This window comes from Lolium perenne, unplaced genomic scaffold, assembly GCF_019359855.2.
Source record: "Lolium perenne isolate Kyuss_39 unplaced genomic scaffold, Kyuss_2.0 unplaced13, whole genome shotgun sequence".
In the NCBI taxonomy this organism is placed as follows: Eukaryota; Viridiplantae; Streptophyta; class Magnoliopsida; order Poales; family Poaceae; genus Lolium; species Lolium perenne.
This window is the reverse complement of record NW_027248971.1, coordinates 391,137-408,580: the sequence shown is the minus strand read 5'-3', so window position 1 is coordinate 408,580 and position 17,444 is coordinate 391,137.

Sequence of the window (17,444 nt, the reverse complement as noted above, 5' to 3'; positions counted from 1 at the left end):
CGCTTGGATGTGCTGACGCCACACCCTGCAGTCGTTGGTGGCATGGGAAAGCGAGTTGTGGAATTTGCAGTACGGCTTTCCGTTTAGCTCTTGCGCCGTGGGGAATTTGAGACCTTCAGGAATCGTCAACTGTTTCTCCTTGAGCAGGAGGTCGAAGATTTGTTCAGTCTTGGTCACGTCAGAATCAAATCCCCTGGGCGGCCCTGGTGGCTTTACCCATTTGCAGGACACAGGGGTTCCTCCCCGAGTCCATTCAGCCACTGCTACTTCTTGGTCTCCCGCAGGCATTTCACCTTCCTCTGTATTGACCATGACTACTGCACGCTTGAACTTGTCTTGGTACAGGTCTGGGTGGCGCTGTTCATATGCTGATAGTTTCTGAACCATGTGCGCCAGCGAGGGATAATCTGCTTGGGAGGCCATGTCCTTGAGCTGTGTTGCAAGGCCAGCCACTGCCAATTCGACTGCTTCCTTTTCAGTTATACGAACCGAATAACATCGGTTCCTAAGATTCCTGAAGCGCTGGATGTACTCTGTCACCGTTTCTCCGCGCTTCTGACGTAGTTGTGCTAGATCGGCAATGCTAGACTCGGAAGCTTCTGAATGATATTGCATATGGAACTGTTCTTCCAATTGCTTCCAAGACTGGATGGAGTTTGCTGGCAAAGAGGTGTACCATCCAAAAGCCGATCCCGTGAGGGACTGTGAAAAGAGCCTCACGCGTAGCTGATCCGACACTGAAGCCGGTCCTAGTTGCGCCAAATATCGGCCGACGTGCTCGATGGAGCTGGAGCCATCTGATCCACTGAATTTGGAGAAGTCAGGGAGCCGATATTTAGGTGGCAGCGGGATCATCTCGTACTCATCGGGGTACGGCTTGGAATAGCCGATTGCCCTTCTTTTTGGCACCATGCCAAACTGGTCTCTCAGTATGGTACTGATCTGATCCGCTGTGCTGGCTGCAGGAGATGTACTCTAAAGATTCGCCGGGGTGGCGTACTTAGCCAGCCATGTTTGCTTTTCCAGCTCTGAGCCAACTGCAGGAGCTGGGCTCGGGAGTTTCGTCGGGGTGGCGTACTTAGTTAGCCACGTCTGCTTCTCAAGCTCTGTTGCTGACGTTCCTCCTGTTTGCGCCGGAGTCCCTGACGTTGTGGCCTGGTTTGAGAGTGGCCAGTTGCCACAATCTGGCACATACGTGCACGCGTATCCTTGAGGGACCTCCTTAGGCGCCTCAGTCAAGAACTGGTAGTCACTAGGGTCACCACCAATCTTGTAGACGACGAATGCCGGTGTAGCCGGCACTTCAGGTGGTGCTGCCAACGCATATGGCAGCGGTAGACGGGACTGGAGTGGCAACTCTCCTTGATGCGTCCCGAGAGCTGGTCCTGACGGCGAGTACTGGTGGCTCATGATCTCCTGGATCACGCGCAGAGCGAGACGCTCCAACACGTTGACCAAGTTTTCAGAGTGGCGGTGTAGCGAGTGAGCCACCAAGTAGTTGATTTCCTGCCGTAGGCCCCTGGTGCGTTCCTCCGACGGGGCAGAGAGATCTATCCCATCGAGTGCACCTTGTGGTGAGAATCCCTTCCATCTGATGCCATGGGTACGGGTTCTCTGAAAGGAGCCGATGAGGTCGGCTTCGAGGATGACCTTGATCTCGTCATATTTCTTCTTGAGCTCAGCAGGTAACTCCTCGTAGGTGACTGGCGTGCCGTCCGTCGCCATCTCAGATGTAGATGGCGATGTGGTTGATGTAGACGATTGTCCCACCGGGCGTGCCAGAATGTGTTGACTGCCAAAACCCACCGGCGGGCAGCGGCCTGTCAACACCGTAGAGCCGGGAAGAGCCTAGAGCTGCGGCTGGCTGAGACCCCTCCGAGCGACGGCCCGCAATGCTCTTCTGGTCACACGCGGCGATGCGAAGTGCAAGGGCGTGCCACCTGACCTATACCTGGTCAGGAAGGTGATGGGGATGCCTCGCTTAGTTTCCTGCATGGCATACATGTAAACATTAAATACGAGCCTCGATCGGCTCTCAGGTTATCCTGTGAATCGGCTCAAAGAGCCGATCCACCCATGATTCGTACGGGGTGCACGAATACTTGGTGATCCTGCTTGATCAAGATATAGCTAATGAGATCTACGACGATTTAGGGTTTTCACCGCATAATCGGATCATCCTACTCCAGGTTGGGCCTCGCGGCCACGCACGGTGCTCGTAAGCCGATCCTAAACAAGGCCTGAAAACCAACAATGAAGTTGATTCTTGGAACATCCTGTTTAGGACTTGCGAACGCCACCCTACGTGCCGCTGGATCCTCCCCCCCTTTGTAAGGCCTAACTATTCCAGATATTAAACTAATCCTTGCATAACAAGGAGCAATCGTAACGGATCAGATCTACTAGATGATGAACAAGCAGGGTGCCGCCCCCACGCCTGAGATAGGCGTGAGGGCGGCTAGACATGCAGGGGTTGCACTATGTAAGCATGTTTATACGAAGAGCTATGCTAACCCTAACACATCTATGATAACTACGTTGCGCGCCATCAAAGACGCTTCAGTACGCGCAACGCATGAACAACGTGGAGCTTGTGCTGCCTAGATCACAAGATGCGATCTAGGCAGCATGTCGCTTACCTGATAGAAACCCTCGAGACGAAGGAGTTGGCGATGCGCCGAGATTGGTTTGTTTTGGGGTGAACGTTGTGTTGTTGTTTATTCCATAAACCCTAGATACATATTTATAGTCCAGGGGACTTTCTAACGTGGGGAATATCCCACCGTGTGCGATACAAACTCTAAATCTTGATCTAAGACATAATCTACTATATTTAAAGATACACGGGCAAACTAGCCCAAACTCTCCGTGCAAGGCCGCTTCAAAGATCTTCCACGTGTAATCTTCCAAGCCCATCTCTCTTACGGCCCACCTCTGGATTTGTCCAAAATCTGGTGATAACAGGAACCTATTGGTTTTAGCTGCTGGAGGTACCTTTATGTCCATCACTCTTGGTGAAGCAACAAAGCTTCTTGATAATATGATGATTAATTATTCTGAATGGCACACGGAAAGAACTCCACAAGGTAAGAAGGTAAATTATGTTCAAGAAACCTCTTCCTTGAATGATAAGATTGATGCTATTATGTCTATGCTTGTGAATGGTAGGACTAATGTTGATCCTAATAATGTTCCGTTAGCTTCATTGGTTGCTCAAGAAGAACATGTTGATGTAAACTTCATTAAAAATAATAATTTCAACAACAATGCTTACCGGAACAATTCTAGTAACAACTATAGGCCATATCCTTATAATAATGGCAACGGCTATGGTAATTATTATGGGAATTCTTACAAGAATAATAGGAACACACCCCCTGGACTTGAAGCTATGCTTAAAGAATTTATTAGTACACAAACTGCTTTTAACAAATCTGTTGAAGAAAAGCTTGGGAAAATTGATATACTTGCTTCTAAAGTCGATAGTCTTGCTGCTGATGTTGATCTTTTGAAATCGAAAGTTATGCCTAATGAAAATCATAATAATAAAATTGTTACTACAGCAAATGCCATCCAAGTTAGAATTAATGAGAATATAAGATTGATGGCCGAATTGCGTGCTAGGTGGGAAAAAGAAGAAAATGAAAAAGAAGATAATATTGCTAAAGTTTGGACTATTACCACCACTAGCAATGCTAATGCTACACATGTTGCTGCACCTCCTACTAATAATGGTAAAAGAATTGGTGTTGGCAATGTTTCCACTTCTAATGCAAAGCGCGAAAAACTGCCTGAAACTGCTAAAACTGCTGAAACTGCATGTGATAAAACTGCTGAAATTTTTTCCAACATTGGGGATGATGATCCCATTGCTTTAGATTATAATGGTTTAGATTTTGATTATTGCCACATCTCTGAAGTTATAAAGTTCTTACAAAAACTTGCTAAGAGTCCTAATGCTAGTGCTATAAATTTGGCTTTCACGAAACATATTACAAATGCTCTCATAAAAGCTAGAGAAGAGAAACTAAATCGTGAAACTTCTATTCCTAGGAAGCTAGAGGATGGTTGGGAGACCATCATTAAGATGAAGGTCAATGACTTTGATTGTAATGCTTTATGTGATCTTGGTGCAAGTATTTCCGTTATGCCTAAGAAAATCTATAATATGCTTGACTTGCCACCATTGAAAAATTGTTATTTGGATGTTAATCTTGCTGATAACTCTACTGTAACACCCAAACTTTTGCAACAGTGATTAGTTGTCCTTAGTGCAAAAATTAGGGGGAACAAAAACTTTTTCTAAAGACTAATTAGATGAATTGCCTAGATCTGTTTGTTTAATATAAATTACCTTGATCTGCTGGTAGATGAATTGTCTTGTTTTGCTTATTGAGTTTTGTCTTGAGCTACCTCAAAGAACAACACCCCTAGTAGTAAAACCAGCAACTCACCTAATAAAACACTTGTGTGGTTTAGGAAAAAATGTTTTCCTTTTTATACCCTAGTCAAAACCCTAAGGCCTCACTAAATTTGGCTAAGTCCTAAATCTGTTTTCAGGTTCCATTTTGGAGCCTTTGGATTAAGAAATCCTTTTCCATCCAATGAACCTCACTTGATCCTAGACCTACCTTATCATGAACACTTCCCAACCATGTCCTTGCCTTGAACCAAATCTCTCTTATACTCAATTATCCTTGGTAATTTTGAAGCCAAGTCAATAAGACGTTTTGGCAGGCTTAAAATGTTCAAACTTTGGCAGTTGATCTCTTAGTACCCACAACTGTTATTGGTGATCTCAATGCATGGATCTCATCTATGCAATACCCTCTACAACTTCCACGTCTTGCATGTCCGCATCTACCCCCACAATTCTTATTGTCACTTGATCTTGCACCCTATCCACTAATTCAGCACTAGATCATTTCATCCTATTTTACCTCTTGTTTTTCTTTGCCCTTCACAAAACCAAGAGTGAAGATGGTAGCTACATTATGTAGCCCTTGAGATCACTTCTCCCAAAACATTTTATTTACCAAAAATCCTATTTAAGATTCTTCTCTATTTTGACCATATAACCATTTCTAGTTTTCGCAAAGCTTTTCAAATTGTTTTCCCAAATAACTTTTGAAAAGTGGGTGGTACCTCATACCCTCCATTTACAACCCAAAAATACATCTATAAAATCATTTCACTTTATTTTCACTTTCTTTTAACAAAACACATATTTATGGTACCTATGCAAATTCTTGCGTGAGGGTTGCTCTTTTAGAATTATGAGAAAAACCTACCTATCTTCATAAGATGAGTAGAGTATTTTGAAAACTCTAGGTTCTACCTAGCTACTCTCAACATTTTCAAAATACCCTTTTCAATAAAATCTCATTTCAAAAATTGCCATAACCATAGAAGTGATCCCAATTTTATTCCTTGAGCCATATTTAAATAGTAACCTTTGAGCACCAACTACACCTCTTTATTGACATCTAATAATGCTTATGCCTTATTACATGTGATCATGCTCACACCTCATCTTCTCTTTCTTTATCCATATTTGAGTATCACATAATTCAACTCTCCATTTTTCTTCTAACTTGATCACACTTATCACTACCCTTGCTATCATTAGTAACATCACCTAGAATATCTCCATAGTTCATTTGGGAAAATATGCATGAACATCTTGGCTTGACACAAAATGTGGCCGGCCATGTTGATCATGGTCTTGTACCATGCACCCTCCCTTCTCTCTCTCTTTAAAAATTATGATCCCTCCACCCTCCTCTCCACCCTCGGGTCAACCATGCATCCTAGCTCCTTGATCTTCTGATTCGGCTTGGAGAGGAAGGAGAGAAGCTAGATGCCCATATGCATACTTATGGCAAGATCTTGGGCAGATTTTTACTTGCAGCCTACCCCTCCTCCCTCCACTCATTAACCACGACCAGCTAGTCCTCATACCACCCCAAGACACCTACCTAGCTAGTCCTAGCTTCCCCATTCCCCTTCTCCTTCCCAATGCCATGAATGGCATAGGTATTGACCAAAAACCCCTAGACCTGCACCCCTGCACCTCTCTTCATGTCTCAGGCCTCTCCCTGGATTCCTGGAGCTCCTCAGTGCTATTCCCCCCGAGCCCCAACGCTCCCCATCGCTCCCACCACACATGCCAACCGATGGTCACCTCGATTTTGGCTAGCACGCCACCCACCGCCCCAGCGCTCGAGGCTGCGCCATGATGGAGTCCTGGCGTCCCTCTCTCCGATGCGCACGCTCCCGAGGCCAGCCCTAGCCTGCAGCAACCTCGCCACGCCCGCCCTTGGACATGGTCACCATGCCGGGTGCACCAAGTCCACCGTGAACCCATCCCGGGCTATAAAACGCCCCTGCCTCGCTCCCTTCCCTCTATTCGCCTCACTTCCACTCCACCCCACCTCTCCCACCTCCCAGAAGACGTCGAGGCGCCTCCTTTTGCTGCTGCACGCCGGCAGGGTCACCACCGCCCGTGGACACCATGCGGGTGTCGAGCCAAACTGAGCTCGCCCCGGCCACCTTTTTCCCTCCCTCTCTATTCTTCTATGCTTGCCATGTTCTGCCGGACCTAACGAGTACCCCCGCTTCGTCCAGGACCGCCGGCAACCACCGCCACCGCTGCTAGCCCGGGGAGATCTGCGGGGAAGAACGCCCCCGGGCAGAGCTGCTGTGGACGCTAGGAGCCGCCACCAAGCCGCCTTGGACGCGCCCCTGGACGGCCTCACCTCGCCCTCACCCCGCCGGAGCTCCGCCGTTGACCACCGCCGCCCCCAGGTGAGCCTCCGCCCCGCCCTGCCCCTTTTTCTTCCGTCCGCCCGCGAGCAGGGTCGCGAGGACGAGGACGCCTCATGCGCCTGCGTGGCCTGCATGGCCACGTCGGCCCATGCACAGGCCTGGCCCGCCTGGGCCCCTCCCCATTCATTTTCTTTTATTTTTCCTCCCTCCACCTGGATAACCGCCTGGGCCGGCCCAACATTCCACTCCCGCGCGGCCCAGTCAGTTCCCGCCCGTTTAAATTTATTTGAAAAATTGAAAATTGCTGTTATGACCAGTAGCACTATTTTGTGAATAACTCCTAATCTACAAACCCAAATCCAGTGAAACCAAGTTCTTTAGTTCCGAAATTTCAATATCTTTCCAATGCCACTGGTCCCGTATTTTTAGGATTTTTGTACGATTTTTAATGAATTAAACATGACCACTGTATTCTGATTTGTATTTCAAATTCCTAAAATTGTAGGATTAATATTTTTGAATGAATCCAATTGTGATAATCTTGTTTTGTTACTGTACATTTATGAAAAATACTAATAGTCTCTGTTTATGAAAATATGTCTCTGTTTGCAAGTGTGTGTGTGTCACATGCAATGATAGAATTAAAATCTATTTGAATTATTCAAAACATTGCCACCCCTTTGTTTTAAAAATGGCCAAACCATGATTTGTTACTGTCACAGAACTCCCCTGCATGTTTTCATTTGTATTTGATTTACACCGTGGTTCTTGAGTTATGTTTTGATTGTATATGTTGTTTACTTTTGCGACGCTAGATACGAACGAGGGAGAAGTTGAAGGGGAGGATTTTGGTGATGGAGTTGAAGAAGTCCAGGGACAAATAAGCCAACTAAGGCAAGCCATCTTTTGATCTCTGATATGATGTCTCTTTGGATGTCATCTTGTGCTATCAATAGCATCTTGGTTCTATGTGTGATGATCCCCATATTGTTGTCATCTATGCTTGGATGCAAGCATGGTACCTCTAGTAGTTTTATCTTGTCAAGGTCTTGGTAATTGGTTGGGTGTATCGTATCATGGACATTGCTATCCAATTTGTTTTCTATATTTAGCTTGAATATGTTCCACCTCGGGACAAGATTCACACTACACCCCCTTCTAGTGTAGATGTATCAATACCATGTTTTTGGTGTATTCTCAAATTGTGATGAGTATGCCTGATTCCCTTAATGGTGTTGGTGTTGGTGTTGGTCAATTCTCATCCCTATCTATTGATTGGGTTAGATAGCACCACAAATCTGAAAGTATATTTCCTCTTGTGTTGTCATAATACATGCTTAGCTCAAGCAAGTATGATCCACTCCAATACCTCTTTTTCATACCCTCAATGGCGTGATGACCCTCATCTCGGCCATAGCGTTGTACTAGTTCAACTCATGAAACTTTAGGTTGGGAACCCCTCAAGGTTTACCTTGTTGTAAATGTTTATGAAAACCTTGGGTGAGGCAATCTTACCCAAGCGTATGGTTTATGAAAGGAAAGGATCTTGACAAAGATGGTTGGAAAGAGGAAAGTGTGTGTAACTTGGGTTTTTGAGAAAAACGACACATGGTTCTTTGTATTCGCCCGGAACAACTAAACAGCGCAACCATAGCTACTCCAACGTGGGCACGGGGCTTAGCTTGACGTTTGTTCTTCTTAGCATGAGGCACCGCACAACTATACAAGGGTACGGTTACCCCCGAGTCCGGGTTGTCGAGGTTGGGACAATAGTATAACGGGAGGGCTTCGGGGCTGACCCGTCCGGAAGACACTATGGGTCTCCTGGCTTGGCGGTGGAGCCACGCTCAAAAGGAGGTGAGCTGCCACGGTGCCGGGGAGGTACATACTCCATAGGGTAGGACCTCGTGTTAAGTCGAATGGGCGAAAGGTTATGTCCGGGTATCCATCGTGGCATATGTCATTATGCGGGGATGATGCCCACACGATAGGTATCCGGATAGTTGTGGTGAAAGTGTGCAAACTCTGCAGAGTCAAAACTATTCGAATAGCCGCGTCCGCGGTCATGGACGGTTGGGATGGCCGTTACAGAGCTGTGTCGAGTTTTGGTTTTGAAAATGATTTCCAAAGGAAATGTGTGTTGGAAGTACCGGAAGGGTACGGGAAAGATGGTGTGCCGACCGTGTGGAGATGGTCGAGGAAAATGAAACAAAAGAGGGTGACCCTTCCTAGTGTTTCATGTAGAGGAACTCTGCTTTAACAAAGATATAGAGATATCATAGGACTTTCTTAGTGTCCCCTTCAACTGTGATGTGGGATGCTATATCCACAAGAGAAACTGATTCTCTCTCACATGCTATATCCACAAGAGAAACTGATTCTCTTTCACATGCTATATCCACCAGAGAAACTATTCTTCCTCTCTTGTCTTCTTTAGTTAGAATTGTTATCACCTTCTTGATGGTTTGCGAGTACAATTCAAATGTACTCACGGCTTTGTCCCTGGCTATTTACTTGGCCAGACCTGGAGGACTTCGACAGATGAAGAAGGAGTTGACGACGTCTATGCGAGCTAGGAACGCCTTCCCAGTCAGTTGCCTGTAGGGTTAAGGCAGATGACTTGGGCTCTACGCTGCTGAAGTGATTCTGCTACTCTGATGATTAGATTAGGCCATTCGAGGCTATCTTGTAAAGATGGGTCATGTGACCTTATTGTAATTTTCTTATTCCGTTTTGTAAAGGATGATGTAATTTGATATCAGTTCGGTTATGTGTTCACGGCACACTGATCATGGGAACGTGAACTGTATACATAACAGGGTATTTCGGACAGTTAGTCCGGGGTCCCCACAGAGCTGGTATCAGAGCCATCCTGACTGTAGGAGACCTTAGTTAGCATGGACGTTAGTTAGGAAACAAGTACTTGGGCAAAACTATTTACCAAACAAATTCTTTCTTTAGTCAGAAGAATAGCTTCTGCTCCTCTTGTTTCTTCAAAACTTCTAAATTCTTATCTCTCCGCTGTATAGAAGTGTTTGAAAATTCTTACTCTATTGTCTCATCCACTTCAAACCTACATATTGGACGATGTCCCCAACCCAGACCGGAGACTCGAACTCAAAGATACATCAATCCCTCAGGAAGACTCATGAATCTCCAACGACAGCTATTGAAGATTGGATGCCGACTTAGTGTGCACATAAAAGGATAATAAGATCATGTCTTTGGTTGTCACCAAAGTATGTCAAGGAGCTGACCTTGTTCCTCCGTGGACTTGCACTTTTGCAGTCGCCAGGGATCGAGTCCTCAGTTCTTGACTAGTAATTTTTAGGACCGCCACGAGAAGATCTTGACTTCGGAAGCACCAACAGCCGCCCCTCGAAGACCTCACATCCCCGGGATGTTGAGCAAGAAGACTACACAGTTTTAGCCTCTGCCACGACATAGACGACTCAACACCAGGCCGCATCACCACTCTCTGCTTCGAGAATCCTTGTTGAAGTCGATGACAACAAGCTGAAGACGCCAACATATGTGACCAGCCCCAGACCAATAGGATGGATAAGAAAAACTCAATCTCTTTGATTGAGCTACCCCCGCGCATTAGGAATTTCTGGGTACTTAGAGTACCATGTCTGGTTTGATGATTGCTTGTAGTTCCCTAAGTGTGCTGCCTTGAGTGTTTGTATCTGTTTGTTGTATGTATGATTGTCTTGGTCTTTAGGTTTAAAAAAAAAACACTCTTAGTGAGATAATCCAGCATAGAAAGCCTCCCTAATATGTTTTCACCCCACCAACCTCGCCGATGTATTGCTAACTGCTAGTTAGTTGGATAGATTAACGGAAGACTCTAACTCTAAACCCGTTAACAATTGTTTTTCAACCCTCGAAAAAAAAAAAAAAAAAACTAACCGAGACCCCTATCTTCGCTGACTACTTTTAAGATCCGTGGAAGCGATTCTACTACGCCAATGAAGAAGAAGCCCTACCTTCAAGAGTGACTGCACCTCTGCAAGAAGACATGCATACTAACTTTGTCTAACCTTGGAGTATAATCGCGCTAACCTCGAGGATATCTTTTTGAAACCACCCTCTAACACACCGTCTAACAAACTGAGAGAACAATAGCGTCAGACCCAAGTTACATCACATGGTTCATCTGTTCCTCATCCAGTGAAGCTCATGAAGATACCTCAAGACTCAAGATTAGGTGTATTTTACCTACTCACTTCTTAAGTGGTATAAGTCAACACTGACCCTCAAGCTGAAGATTGTCTTCGACGGCCTTCGTTGCTGCTTCATATGGAGACCAACCAGGCGTTTCATCGACTTACTAACTTACCGCGCGTTATATGGTCTAATAAACACCGTGAGTGCCTCTTGAAGTCGTGGACTACACATCGTCTCCAGAAGATTCTTCAACTGAATACGGAAGATCGACGACTTCTTCAGAAGCCTAGACAGGACTACAAGGTAGAAGCTCTGAGTTTTTCCGAAAGCCCGATGAAAAATCTTAAGGGTGGAAGACTTCGTCTTCCACTAAAGATTGGAGCTAACCCTAAAAATATTCAACTTTTCCAAAAAACACCGTTGTGAACTTGGGATGCACTAACTCCCCTTGAAGCTGTGGACTGCACCTCGCCCCTGAAGATGTTCAACTCAAGACAAGAGATCGAAGACCTCTTCAAAAGCGCCCGACAAGACTCCGTGGCCGAAGTTCAGAGTTTTTAAACCCCCCCTATGAACAATTTTAAGGGTGGAAGGCTTCGTCTTCCACTAAAATTTAAAGCTAACTCTAACAAGTTTTCAACCCTGCTAAAGCACCGTTGGAGTGCACTAACTTTTCCAAAATCATGGACCCCGCTAGGATCGTTAAGAAGCTATAAGATCTAACATCTGCTTGGGGAAGTCAACCTCTTCATGAAGCTCGCCATTGGCAAGAATCCATCATGTCTCCCAGAAGATGAAGAAACGACCTCCTCGACAACTTTCTGTCTATAGAAGAATGGAGTCTAACTTTAGTTAAACTTTACAACCCCTCAAGTTCTACGCTTAGTAATCTCGGGACGAGATTATTTTAAGGGTGGAAGATCTGTAACACCCAAACTTTTGCAACAGTGATTAGTTGTCCTTAGTGCAAAAATTAGGGGGAACAAAAACTTTTTCTAAAGACTAATTAGATGAATTGCCTAGATCTGTTTGTTTAATATAAATTACCTTGATCTGCTGGTAGATGAATTGTCTTGTTTTGCTTATTGAGTTTTGTCTTGAGCTACCTCAAAGAACAACACCCCTAGTAGTAAAACCAGCAACTCACCTAATAAAACACTTGTGTGGTTTAGGAAAAATTGTTTTCCTTTTTATACCCTAGTCAAAACCCTAAGGCCTCACTAAATTTGGCTAAGTCCTAAATCTGTTTTCAGGTTCCATTTTGGAGCCTTTGGATTAAGAAATCCTTTTCCATCCAATGAACCTCACTTGATCCTAGACCTACCTTATCATGAACACTTCCCAACCATGTCCTTGCCTTGAACCAAATCTCTCTTATACTCAATTATCCTTGGTAATTTTGAAGCCAAGTCAATAAGACGTTTTGGCAGGCTTAAAATGTTCAAACTTTGGCAGTTGATCTCTTAGTACCCACAACTGTTATTGGTGATCTCAATGCATTGATCTCATCTATGAAATACCCTCTACAACTTCCACGTCTTGCATGTCCGCATCTACCCCCACAATTCTTATTGTCACTTGATCTTGCACCCTATCCACTAATTCAGCACTAGATCATTTCATCCTATTTTACCTCTTGTTTTTCTTTGCCCTTCACAAAACCAAGAGTGAAGATGGTAGCTACATTATGTAGCCCTTGAGATCACTTCTCCCAAAACATTTTATTTACCAAAAATCCTATTTAAGATTCTTCTCTATTTTGACCATATAACCATTTCTAGTTTTCGCAAAGCTTTTCAAATTGTTTTCCCAAATAACTTTTGAAAAGTGGGTGGTACCTCATACCCTCCATTTACAACCCAAAAATACATCTATAAAATCATTTCACTTTATTTTCACTTTCTTTTAACAAAACACATATTTATGGTACCTATGCAAATTCTTGCGTGAGGGTTGCTCTTTTAGAATTATGAGAAAAACCTACCTATCTTCATAAGATGAGTAGAGTATTTTGAAAACTCTAGGTTCTACCTAGCTACTCTCAACATTTTCAAAATACCCTTTTCAATAAAATATCATTTCAAAAATTGCCATAACCATAGAAGTGATCCCAATTTTATTCCTTGAGCCATATTTAAATAGTAACCTTTGAGCACCAACTACACCTCTTTATTGACATCTAATAATGCTTATGCCTTATTACATGTGATCATGCTCACACCTCATCTTCTCTTTCTTTATCCATATTTGAGTATCACATAATTCAACTCTCCATTTTTCTTCTAACTTGATCACACTTATCACTACCCTTGCTATCATTAGTAACATCACCTAGAATATCTCCATAGTTCATTTGGGAAAATATGCATGAACATCTTGGCTTGACACAAAATGTGGCCGGCCATGTTGATCATGGTCTTGTACCATGCACCCTCCCTTCTCTCTCTCTTTAAAAATTATGATCCCTCCACCCTCCTCTCCACCCTCGGGTCAACCATGCATCCTAGCTCCTTGATCTTCTGATTCGGCTTGGAGAGGAAGGAGAGAAGCTAGATGCCCATATGCATACTTATGGCAAGATCTTGGGCAGATTTTTACTTGCAGCCTACCCCTCCTCCCTCCACTCATTAACCACGACCAGCTAGTCCTCATACCACCCCAAGACACCTACCTAGCTAGTCCTAGCTTCCCCATTCCCCTTCTCCTTCCCAATGCCATGAATGGCATAGGTATTGACCAAAAACCCCTAGACCTGCACCCCTGCACCTCTCTTCATGTCTCAGGCCTCTCCCTGGATTCCTGGAGCTCCTCAGTGCTATTCCCCCCGAGCCCCAACGCTCCCCATCGCTCCCACCACACATGCCAACCGATGGTCACCTCGATTTTGGCTAGCACGCCACCCACCGCCCCAGCGCTCGAGGCTGCGCCATGATGGAGTCCTGGCGTCCCTCTCTCCGATGCGCACGCTCCCGAGGCCAGCCCTAGCCTGCAGCAACCTCGCCACGCCCGCCCTTGGACATGGTCACCATGCCGGGTGCACCAAGTCCACCGTGAACCCATCCCGGGCTATAAAACGCCCCTGCCTCGTTCCCTTCCCTCTATTCGCCTCACTTCCACTCCACCCCACCTCTCCCACCTCCCAGAAGACGTCGAGGCGCCTCCTTTTGCTGCTGCACGCCGGCAGGGTCACCACCGCCCGTGGACACCATGCGGGTGTCGAGCCAAACTGAGCTCGCCCCGGCCACCTTTTTCCCTCCCTCTCTATTCTTCTATGCTTGCCATGTTCTGCCGGACCTAACGAGTACCCCCGCTTCGTCCAGGACCGCCGGCAACCACCGCCACCGCTGCTAGCCCGGGGAGATCTGCGGGGAAGAACGCCCCCGGGCAGAGCTGCTGTGGACGCTAGGAGCCGCCACCAAGCCGCCTTGGACGCGCCCCTGGACGGCCTCACCTCGCCCTCACCCCGCCGGAGCTCCGCCGTCGACCACCGCCGCCCCCAGGTGAGCCTCCGCCCCGCCCTGCCCCTTTTTCTTCCGTCCGCCCGCGAGCAGGGTCGCGAGGACGAGGACGCCTCGTGCGCCTGCGTGGCCTGCATGGCCACGTCGGCCCATGCACAGGCCTGGCCCGCCTGGGCCCCTCCCCATTCATTTTCTTTTATTTTTCCTCCCTCCACCTGGATAACCGCCTGGGCCGGCCCAACATTCCACTCCCGCGCGGCCCAGTCAGTTCCCGCCCGTTTAAATTTATTTGAAAAATTGAAAATTGCTGTTATGACCAGTAGCACTATTTTGTGAATAACTCCTAATCTACAAACCCAAATCCAGTGAAACCAAGTTCTTTAGTTCCGAAATTTCAATATCTTTCCAATGCCACTGGTCCCGTATTTTTAGGATTTTTGTACGATTTTTAATGAATTAAACATGACCACTGTATTCTGATTTGTATTTCAAATTCCTAAAATTGTAGGATTAATATTTTTGAATGAATCCAATTGTGATAATCTTGTTTTGTTACTGTACATTTATGAAAAATACTAATAGTCTCTGTTTATGAAAATATGTCTCTGTTTGCAAGTGTGTGTGTGTCACATGCAATGATAGAATTAAAATCTATTTGAATTATTCAAAACATTGCCACCCCTTTGTTTTAAAAATGGCCAAACCATGATTTGTTACTGTCACAGAACTCCCCTGCATGTTTTCATTTGTATTTGATTTACACCGTGGTTCTTGAGTTATGTTTTGATTGTATATGTTGTTTACTTTTGCGACGCTAGATACGAACGAGGGAGAAGTTGAAGGGGAGGATTTTGGTGATGGAGTTGAAGAAGTCCAGGGACAAATAAGCCAACTAAGGCAAGCCATCTTTTGATCTCTGATATGATGTCTCTTTGGATGTCATCTTGTGCTATCAATAGCATCTTGGTTCTATGTGTGATGATCCCCATATTGTTGTCATCTATGCTTGGATGCAAGCATGGTACCTCTAGTAGTTTTATCTTGTCAAGGTCTTGGTAATTGGTTGGGTGTATCGTATCATGGACATTGCTATCCAATTTGTTTTCTATATTTAGCTTGAATATGTTCCACCTCGGGACAAGATTCACACTACACCCCCTTCTAGTGTAGATGTATCAATACCATGTTTTTGGTGTATTCTCAAATTGTGATGAGTATGCCTGATTCCCTTAATGGTGTTGGTGTTGGTGTTGGTCAATTCTCATCCCTATCTATTGATTGGGTTAGATAGCACCACAAATCTGAAAGTATATTTCCTCTTGTGTTGTCATAATACATGCTTAGCTCAAGCAAGTATGATCCACTCCAATACCTCTTTTTCATACCCTCAATGGCGTGATGACCCTCATCTCGGCCATAGCGTTGTACTAGTTCAACTCATGAAACTTTAGGTTGGGAACCCCTCAAGGTTTACCTTGTTGTAAATGTTTATGAAAACCTTGGGTGAGGCAATCTTACCCAAGCGTATGGTTTATGAAAGGAAAGGATCTTGACAAAGATGGTTGGAAAGAGGAAAGTGTGTGTAACTTGGGTTTTTGAGAAAAACGACACATGGTTCTTTGTATTCGCCCGGAACAACTAAACAGCGCAACCATAGCTACTCCAACGTGGGCACGGGGCTTAGCTTGACGTTTGTTCTTCTTAGCATGAGGCACCGCACAACTATACAAGGGTACGGTTACCCCCGAGTCCGGGTTGTCGAGGTTGGGACAATAGTATAACGGGAGGCCTTCGGGGCTGACCCGTCCGGAAGACACTATGGGTCTCCTGGCTTGGCGGTGGAGCCACGCTCAAAAGGAGGTGAGCTGCCACGGTGCCGGGGAGGTACATACTCCATAGGGTAGGACCTCGTGTTAAGTCGAATGGGCGAAAGGTTATGTCCGGGTATCCGTCGTGGCATATGTCGTTATGCGGGGATGATGCCCACACGATAGGTATCCGGATAGTTGTGGTGAAAGTGTGCAAACTCTGCAGAGTCAAAACTATTCGAATAGCCGCGTCCGCGGTCATGGACGGTTGGGATGGCCGTTACAGAGCTGTGTCGAGTTTTGGTTTTGAAAATGATTTCCAAAGGAAATGTGTGTTGGAAGTACCGGAAGGGTACGGGAAAGATGGTGTGCCGACCATGTGGAGATGGTCGAGGAAAATGAAACAAAAGAGGGTGACCCTTCCTAGTGTTTCATGTAGAGGAACTCTGCTTTAACAAAGATATAGAGATATCATAGGACTTTCTTAGTGTCCCCTTCAACTGTGATGTGGGATGCTATATCCACAAGAGAAACTGATTCTCTCTCACATGCTATATCCACAAGAGAAACTGATTCTCTTTCACATGCTATATCCACCAGAGAAACTATTCTTCCTCTCTTGTCTTCTTTAGTTAGAATTGTTATCACCTTCTTGATGGTTTGCGAGTACAATTCAAATGTACTCACGGCTTTGTCCCTGGCTATTTACTTGGCCAGACCTGGAGGACTTCGACAGATGAAGAAGGAGTTGACGACGTCTATGCGAGCTAGGAACGTCTTCCCAGTCAGTTGCCTGTAGGGTTAAGGCAGATGACTTGGGCTCTACGCTGCTGAAGTGATTCTGCTACTCTGATGATTAGATTAGGCCATTCGAGGCTATCTTGTAAAGATGGGTCATGTGACCTTATTGTAATTTTCTTATTCCGTTTTGTAAAGGATGATGTAATTTGATATCAGTTCGGTTATGTGTTCACGGCACACTGATCATGGGAACGTGAACTGTATACATAACAGGGTATTTCGGACAGTTAGTCCGGGGTCCCCACATCTACAAAGAAACCTTTGGGGAGAGTTGATAATGTTCGCATTACCGTTAACAATAACCTTGTCCCCGTTGATTTTGTTGTCTTGGATATTGAATGCAATGCATCTTATCCCATTATATTGGGAAGACCTTTTCTTCGAACTGTTGGTGCTATCATTGATATGAAGGAAGGTAATATTAAATATCAATTTCCTC